Genomic DNA, 8,139 nt, shown 5'->3' on the forward strand with positions numbered 1-8,139 from the left:
AACTTTTTTTTTTTTTTTAAACGCGAAGTGATCAAACCCGGGGCCCCTCTGCAGTGGTTCCTGGAACTTGGCCAGGTGTGGGCACCTGGGGCAGGGCAGGGAAGCTGGAGGGGCCCTCGGACTCCGGGGCCGGGCCCTGCCCCTCTGCGCGCGCCCGCGGAGGGCTGGGGGCGCTGCGCGCGCTCGCCCCACGTCCGCTCCCGCCCGGGCCAGCCCCTTCCTAGCCGCGACTCGCCGGCTGTTCCCACCCCCTCGCCCGCGGCGCCCAGTGGGAGGCGGGGGCCGGCCCGGCCTAGCCCAGCGCCGGGCTCTGATTTGCTGCGGGTGCTGAGGATCGACAGCCCGCTCGGGTGCCTTCCAGGAGAGAGGGAGGGAGGAACCCGGGGAAAAAGTGCGGGGCGCCCCAGGCGAGGTCCGCACTCCTGCTCCCCGCCGCTAGCGCAGGACCTCACTCGAGCGCAGCGCCCACGGAGAGCGGGTCGCGGGGCGGCGGCGGCCAGGGGGGACGAGCAGGAGTCGGAGGGGCTGCAGGAGGCGAGGACAAGCGAGCCGAACGGGGTCCCGGCCGCCCCGCGGGCCAAGGTCGAGCCCTCCTGCCCGTAGGCGAGCGCGCCCGCCGACGCGTGCTGGAGAGCCATCGCCACAAAGAGGACGGGCGGGCGCCTGCTCCCCATGACTTCCTGAGGTCCCGACTGCCCCGCTGAGTCCGCTGCCCGGGCCGAGCCCCCGCGCCCCCGCGCCCCTGAGCGTCCCTGCGCGCCCCAACCCGCGCCCACCAGCATGGATGTCCACACCCGCTGGAAAGCGCGCAGCCCGCTCCGTCAGGGTGCCCAGCTGCTGTCCCCGCCGGCGTGGCTGCTGTGGCTGCTGCTGTTGTGGGCGTCGCCTCGGAGCAGCGCAGGTAAGGGCGGTCGGACCCGGGGTGCGGGGGCGCCAGCGCGACCGCAAGATGCGGCGCGGGCTGGGTGGGCTGGGTGCGGCTGTCACTGGGCGCTGGCCGCTCTCCTCTCCCGCGCTTGCCCGGCGTGCACCCCTTGGCTGTGGAATGTTCGGGCCGGCATTCCGAATGCCATCAGCCCGGCGGGCGGGGGGCCCGGAGAGGGAGACGCGCCAGCACACTGCCGGGTGCGCCAAGCGCGCAGGCCGGGTGGGGCTGGCACGCGAGCTGGCGGCTGCGCGTGGGATCAGCCGGAGGGTTGTCCGCGAGGCCGGCAAACTTTTGTCCCGAAACTTTGCATTCTCTGCCCCACATCCCAGCTCTGGCCGGCTCAGCCCTGCAGAGCTCCCTCTCCTGAAAACCGGGGAGGGTCGCCCCCTAGAGTCACAGCCTGTCCGTTCTTGGGGTGGGGACCGCTGTGGGGAACCCCAGAAGCTTGAGCCCCCAGCCCTGCCCTTGACCCCCGAGGGCAATCTCCTTCTGCCTTTAGACCCAGCCGGCTCTTTGCTCCCCCAGGGAGCTGGGCCTCTCCGGGTCCTGCTCACCTAGGAGCTCAGGGGTCCTGGGAACCCTGGGAGGGGGTCCACCAGCTCACCTCCTCGTCCCACCCCCAAACCCCTGACTCGCTGGGAGGCAGTGGTCCCTGGGTTTGCCCCCTGGAGGCGGGTTGGTGGCGCAAAGCCAGGAGATGGTCTAGGAGTCGGACCGTGAGCAGCTCAGATGATGGACAGGCGCGGGCGCTCCCTGCCGCAGGTCTGCCCTTAGAAGGAGTCTTCTCCCCCGGGGGCCGCTGCCACCCAAGGGCCTGCTGCAAGCAAGGCAGCCAGGACCCAGCTCCCTGGTGGGACCGTGTCTTCCCAAGCATCGCCTTCGGCGGCGACCTGGGTCTCCCCCGCACCCCCTCACACATTGGCGCCCAAGGCTCCGGAAAGTCCCCCTAAGGGGGGAGATGAAGCTGAGGGCTGCTGGGAGAGGTGCAGGCAGGGGCATGGGGCCGTGGGAGAAGGGGTCACCGGACCGGCCTGCCCTTCTCCCCCGCTTGTAGTGTGGAGACGTGTGGGAGAATGAGTTTTCATGTTTCTCCAGCCAGTGAGCTCCGCTTCCCCTTTTCCCTGGCACAGGGAGTGCACGCCGGGCCGCGGAGGGCCCGCGGGGTCAGGGCACGCAGCCCGCCAGCGCTGGGACCTGGGGTCTTTCCCCCGGGCCGCCACCATCGTGCCCGTGGGCCTGGACTGGCTGGCTCTGCGTTTCACAAGAAGGTGGTGTGCCGCAGGGCGGGGGAGGTGGTCGGGGACCCCACGGTCGCCCAGGGACTCAGCCGTGTCCCAGCTCCCCTGATGGGTTTTCTCCCAGGGACTCAGGAGGAAACCCTTTTGGGGGAGTCACCACCCCCAAAAGCTGGGGTTGGGCACGGCCCAGGTTTGGGGATGGCTGTTGGCTCCACATCCCTGCCCACCCCTGCCCACCCGCCCTGCTTCCTTTCTGAGCCCCCTTCCCAACGGAGAGGCGGCCGTGGAGGCTGAAGCCCAGAGCCCGGCTGGACGTGTGGTCACAAGGACACTGGACGCCTGTGGAGAAGCCACTGTGCAGATGGCTCCCGCAGACCCCCCCCCCCCGCCCCCCGCCGCCCAGGGTGGGACCGCTGGGGAGCCGTCGTCGTTAGTGCGCGGCCAGAGAGGGCGGCCGTCCCCTCGAGATGCGGGGCGGGGGGGGGGCGGGAACGGGTCAGCAGCCAGCGCCTCTCCTCCCTCCGCCCCCCACCCCCCGTGCAGGGGGGTGCCAGATGCTCCCCGAGTTTCCCCGGAGCTCGGCTCCTTCGCTGCCTTCTTCTCGGCCAAGTGTGTGCAGGAAGGAACAGTAAGACCGAGTTTGGGGCCGGTTCACATTGTAACGGGCAAAACGCGAGTATGTGAAATGAAACATGACCCCAATATTTGGAAATTGAGGTCATCTCCTCCGCACGCCATTGGCCGGCCCCGGTCACGTGACTGCTTTTTTTGCAATAATTTGGGGGAAGAATCGTCCAAGTTTGGTGGGACTTGACTGAGACCAAATGGTTAAATGTTCTCTGACTCAGTCGAGTTGGCCGGACGGACACCCTTTCCATCCTCCCCTCCTCCTCCTCCCCGTGGAAGAACAGTGGGTGGGCGGAGCGAGGAAGCCCGGCCCCCTGTCCGAAGCCTGCTCCGCATCAGCCCCCGATTTCGGAGCCCGGGAGGGCTCAGGGCTGCGGTCCCTGCCCCGCTGCGCTGACCCCCGAGCAGTGGGCCCGGCGGGCGCTTCTCCCCTGGCCGAGGGGCGGCTTATCCTCTGATGTTCCTGCCTCGGGGCTGTTCTCGGGGTGCTGGCCAGAGCCTGCCCGCCACCCCACCCTGCAGATATTTCTGGATTCTCACCACGGCCATGCCCTCCGCAGAGCACAGCTGAGGCCGCCCCGCCCCTGCCTTCTGGCTGTCTGGCCCGGTCTCCCATTGTCCCTGCCTCCTCCCTGGGTCACAGGCCTTTTTGGGTGGAGTGGAGGCAAGTGGGGAGCAGCCACCCACTGCCGCCACCCCCACGTGTAAGAACAGCGGCAGAGCGGCCGGCCAGCCTGGAGCCCCAGGAGGGTCCGGGATGAGCGACCAGGCCCCGGGGGCTCTGTTGCGGAGCCCACCCTGGAGCCCTGGGTTGGCCAAGGGTACGGGGCACCAGGGTTCCTGCCCCCTGCGGGACGAACAGTCGTGAGGGTTTGTGGGCACTTGCCTGGCCGCGCCAGGGCCCGAACCCCCATCATCTCACTGGGTCCTCATGCAGCCCCCGGTCCAGGTGGAGCTGGCTGGTCCTCAGAGAGGCCCAGGAAGTGGGGCGCGGGGACCCCAGATCCCGGGTCTGTCTGACCTCCGTGCCTGGGCCCGAGGGAGCTTCTCCCTCCTTCCTGCCCTGCAAGGCCAGGCCTCAGTTTCTTGGACTTGTTGGGGTTCACCTTCTTATCTCACCCTTTAGTGCAGGCTCCCCCCTGAGCCTGGTGAGTGAGGTGTTCCGTTTGGCCACCCCACGGCTTGGGCTCCCTGCTCCCCTCCTCCTCCTCCTTTCCTCCCTTCCTTGCTCTCTTCCTTCCTTCCCTCCTTCTTTCCTTCCTCCCCTATTCCTTCCCTCCCTCCCTCCTTCCCTTCCCTCCTTCCTTCGTTCCCTTCTTCTTTCCTTCCTCCCTCCCTCCTTCTTTCCTTCCTCCCTCCTTCCCTTCCCTCCTTCTCTCCCTCCCCCTCTCCTCCCTCCCTCCCTCCTTTCTCACTGGGATGCCTTCCAGGGGCCCAGCCGCCTGCAGTCCCCATCCCTTGTCTTGGGCCGGGCCCTTCTCCCAGCTGCACGGCCTGCTGGCCCCTGAAGGCTTTTGCCTTTGTACCCCGGGCCTGGAGGGTGTCGCCGAGACTGCGGTGAGGGCGGCAGGTCCCCGCGCCGGGAGCTCGCAGTCCGATGGGGGCACACACGTGGGCACGGCTCATCTCCCTGTTCGTGTTCATGCCCAGGGCCGTTTAAAGCAGTCTGGGAGGGTTGGCTCCACTGGGGAGATCTGGGGGAGCTTCCTGTAGGAGGTGACGCTCCACTTGGCCTTGCCCTTCCTCGTCTCCCCCTTCCTTTTATCTCAGGAATGCCCACCCCCTCCTCTGGGGCATGCCTCCTGCCCTGGGGGACACCCCAGCCTGCCGGAGGGCTCCCCTGGGTCAGGCCGCTTCCCGGGGCTGGAAAACCCCTCGTTAACTCGGCTGGCGGGGCGCCCCCCTGAGCCACACTCCCCCCGCTTGTCCTGGGAACGCTGTGCGGGCAGAAGTGGCGGTCGTGAGATGCAGGGAGCCTCTGAGGGGCACCGTGTGGGGTCTGGGGGGTCCTTAACCCTTTCTCTGCCCCTGCACGTGAGGCCGGGCCACTCTGCAGCCAGACAGGCAGACGCTGGCAGCTTTGGCTGGGCGTGTGAGGGCCCCGGTGCTGGGGACAGGCCGCTGGGTGTGGGAGGGGACAGTCCCCGGCAATCGGATGCCTAGCCCTGGGGCAGCGTAGCAGTTGCGAAGTCCTTGAAGTCAGTTTGAACCGCCTGTCTTTCTCTGAGAGAAGCTGCTGGTCGGTCGGCTGGCCTGGGGCCGGCCCCTGCCTCCCTTCCCCTCTGGAAGGGGGAGAGAACCACACTCATTTGCTCCGAGGGGAGCTGGTGGACACCGATGGCGCAGGGGACGCCTGGAGAGGGCTGTGCAGCACCTGCCGTGTCCTGAGTGCCGGACCGCCCTTTCGGGTGGCCTTTTTGCAAAAGGAGACGGCACCGCGTCGCTGGTTCTCGTTCCCTGCGAGTGTCCCGGGGGAGCACAGCAGGGCAGGGGTGTCCTGGAGGCTCCGGTCGCTGCCGAGACCCGGGGGCCCCTCGGTCCAGCAGCCGCACGGGGCTGGCTTCTCCCTCGCCTGCTTGGCAGGCCGGCTTCCTCCGGGGTCCGGGACCGGCCCCCCAAGGCCACACACATGGAAGTGCTTTACAGGCCCATTGGAGGTTGTACCCGCGCATGTGTGTGAGCACGTGCAGTGTGGATGTGCGAGTTTATGGGCATACGTGCGTGCAGGAGCGTGCCCGTGCACACACAGGCACACGCGTGTGCTCCTACAGGCGGGGCCTGCTGTTTGGGGAGCGCGTGGCAGGACGGGGTTTCTCCGCTTACCAAGCCCCACCCTGCCCCATGGGCGACGCGGACATGAGACGTGGCCACGGAGCCTGCCGGGCCACCAGGAGGCCACAGGGCCCGCCCCGCAGGGCCCGCCGGGCCCACTGGATCCGCTAATTTGCCGAGTGTTTTTTTACTCGCAGGAGGGTGGTGTGGTGCTATGGCGCCCGCCCGCCCGCCCGCTATTTATACTCTCCCTGCAGCCCCCTCCGCTGGTGTCAGCACTCTGCCACATGTCGCCGGAGATCTCCGGCCCAGCTGGGGCTCCGGGATGGGAAGGCGGGCGGCTCTGGCCCTTCTCGTGGGCGGGGCTGCCACCACCTCGGGACGCAGCTCGAAGGCCAGGGCGTGGGGTGGCGGTCGGGGCCGGGAGCTGGTCCTGGCGCCTCTCCCACTGGCCGTACCCTCGTCCTCCCGTGCCTCGGTTTCTCCATGGGGGACGAAGGGGGTGATGATCGTCACGTCCGAAGGATGTCGTGAGGGTTCAGCACGTCACGTGTGTGGCGCGCAGGGTCAACCCCATTGTCGCTGTCCCGTCCTTCCCGGGCCCCGGGGAAGCGCACGGCAGAGGGCCTGGGGCCGGGCTCCCAGCTCCTGGCTCCGCTCGCCGGCTGGCTGTGTGAGTCACCCCCTGTCTAGTGCACGGTCCCGCCAGTGCCTCCCTCACGGGCTGAGCGTGAGAAAGAGTGACACAGGCTGTGTCCCCTGGCGAGTTTATCGGATCCCTCTCTGTGAGCCCCACGGTTTTGAGCTCAGGCGTGGGGGCACGTCCTCGGGCAACACCCCGCTGCCCATGCCCCTCCCCATCCTCAGGGACTAGAGTCCAGACACGGGAGTGGACCTGCCCACGTTCCACCCCCCGGACACCACCAGGGCGAGGGCTGATGTCTCAGAGGGGTGCGTTCCTGGGTGGGCGCAGCCAGCGGCTTTGCCGTCTCCAGCGCCGTGTCTGAGCCAGCCCGTCCCCAGGTGGCTGGGGAGACGTCTGTAGGGTGAATGGTGGATGGATGGACGGACGGACGGAGGTGTGCGCACACGCGGCGTTGGCGACAGGGTCACCCGGTGTCACGTAGGCCCCATCGCCCGAGCCATCATTTCATCAGCTCCGGCTCACCCACTGGCTCTCCTGGCAGGCGCCCAAGTCAGCAATGACCCCACACTTGGAGGGAACGCTGCCACCCTGGGATGACTCAGACCTCAGGAATGGAACCGCGGTCTGACCCACTTCTCTCCAGATCTCATTCCACAGACGCCCGGCCCACTTCCCACCGTGTCTCCGCGCGGGGAGCGGGGGTTCCCCGGCCCGTTTCCTAGATGTGTGTCGTGCGGGGAACCCCGTTCCTTTGTTCTGGTCCTTCCTGCCGGCGCCTTGGCCGCGGGGCCAGGCAACAACAGCTCTGTTTTTTTTTTTAAGAAAGAAACACACCACCGAGTGACGTCAGGATGGGTGTGGGGCGGGGTGTTGTAACCTCGAAGACTCGGGCCCTGGCGCTGGAAGGAGACAGGTCTCTCGCGACGCAAAAGAGCTTTAACCTCAAGGGAAGGCAAAGCGATCGTTGCCCCCGTCGCTGGGGGCGGGGGGCACGGGGAGCAATGGAGGGGGCCGCTGAGCCTGGGGCGGTGAGCTCGGCTTCTGGGCGTTTCTTCCCGTAGAAGGTTCCGGAGGGAATACAAGAGAGGCCGGCCTTTGTGTAGAGAACCCGGGAGGGACGGTGGCGGTGCCCAAAGTGTTTTTGTGCTGCCTTAACCGAAGCCGGGCCCGTGCTGGGCATGGGGTGACCAGGGCACGGGTGAGCAGTGGGGGACCCATCCTGCCCTCCGGGGACTTCTGGAGCAGAGGGGCAGTCAGACTCCTGAACAGGCGGGGGTCCCCAGGGAAGTGCAGAAACACCAGCAGGTAGGGGGTGCCACTGGCCAATCTGAGGGAGCCCCCTGTGAGCCCCTGGGCCACCAGACATTCACGGGGAGGCACCTGCCAGCCCAAAGGGGTGCTGGCCAATCAGATGGAGGCAATGGCCAGGCCAAAGGGGTGCTGGCCAATCAGAGGGAGGCAACAGCCAGCATCCATGGGACACTGGCCAATTGGGATGAGCTTACCTTGCCAGGGCCTGTGGCCTTTGGGGTGCACTGCGGCGAGTGGGTGGGTTGGAAGGGAGGCATTTCTCGGCACTTTCCCGTGTGTTTTCCACTCTGGCTCCTGCGCGCAGTTAGTCCCCTGCTGTGGGGCGTTACCTGTGGAGTGCGCGTGGTCGCTCGCGCCAACCCTGGGCCGGGTGGGGTTGGCCCCGTTCTGCCGCTGTGCCACTGGAGGCTCTGCGAGTCCAGCTGGCAGGGCGGAGTGACAGTCGTACGCCCTGCCCCCCCACGGAGGAAGCACGCCCTGTGTGGTGTGGGTCCTCAGCGCCAGGGCGCGCGGATGCAGGTCGCCTTCTCCGAGCCGGGGGCGGGCTTCCACAGCAGCTTCCCCTTTGGCCTTCGGGGGAGACGCCCCGCGGCAGCCAGGGGCCGGTCGGTGCTTCA

At 67.8% G+C, this 8,139-nt stretch overlaps 1 protein-coding gene across 1 annotated transcript in view; it reads left to right on the top strand.

Annotated features, from left to right (window-relative positions):
• Positions 1–335: 335 nt before the first annotated feature.
• The window catches only part of LOC114490262 (collagen alpha-1(V) chain-like), a gene marked incomplete at its 3' end in the record, with an annotated part of 55,855 nt that continues 48,051 nt past the window's right edge, over positions 336–8,139 (top strand). Inside the window, exon 1 of the mRNA XM_028504214.2 lies at positions 336–685. The remainder of the gene's footprint in view (positions 686–8,139) is intronic.

Source organism: Phyllostomus discolor, unplaced genomic scaffold, assembly GCF_004126475.2.
Source record: "Phyllostomus discolor isolate MPI-MPIP mPhyDis1 unplaced genomic scaffold, mPhyDis1.pri.v3 mPhyDis1_scaffold_57, whole genome shotgun sequence".
Lineage (NCBI taxonomy): Eukaryota > Metazoa > Chordata > Mammalia > Chiroptera > Phyllostomidae > Phyllostomus > Phyllostomus discolor.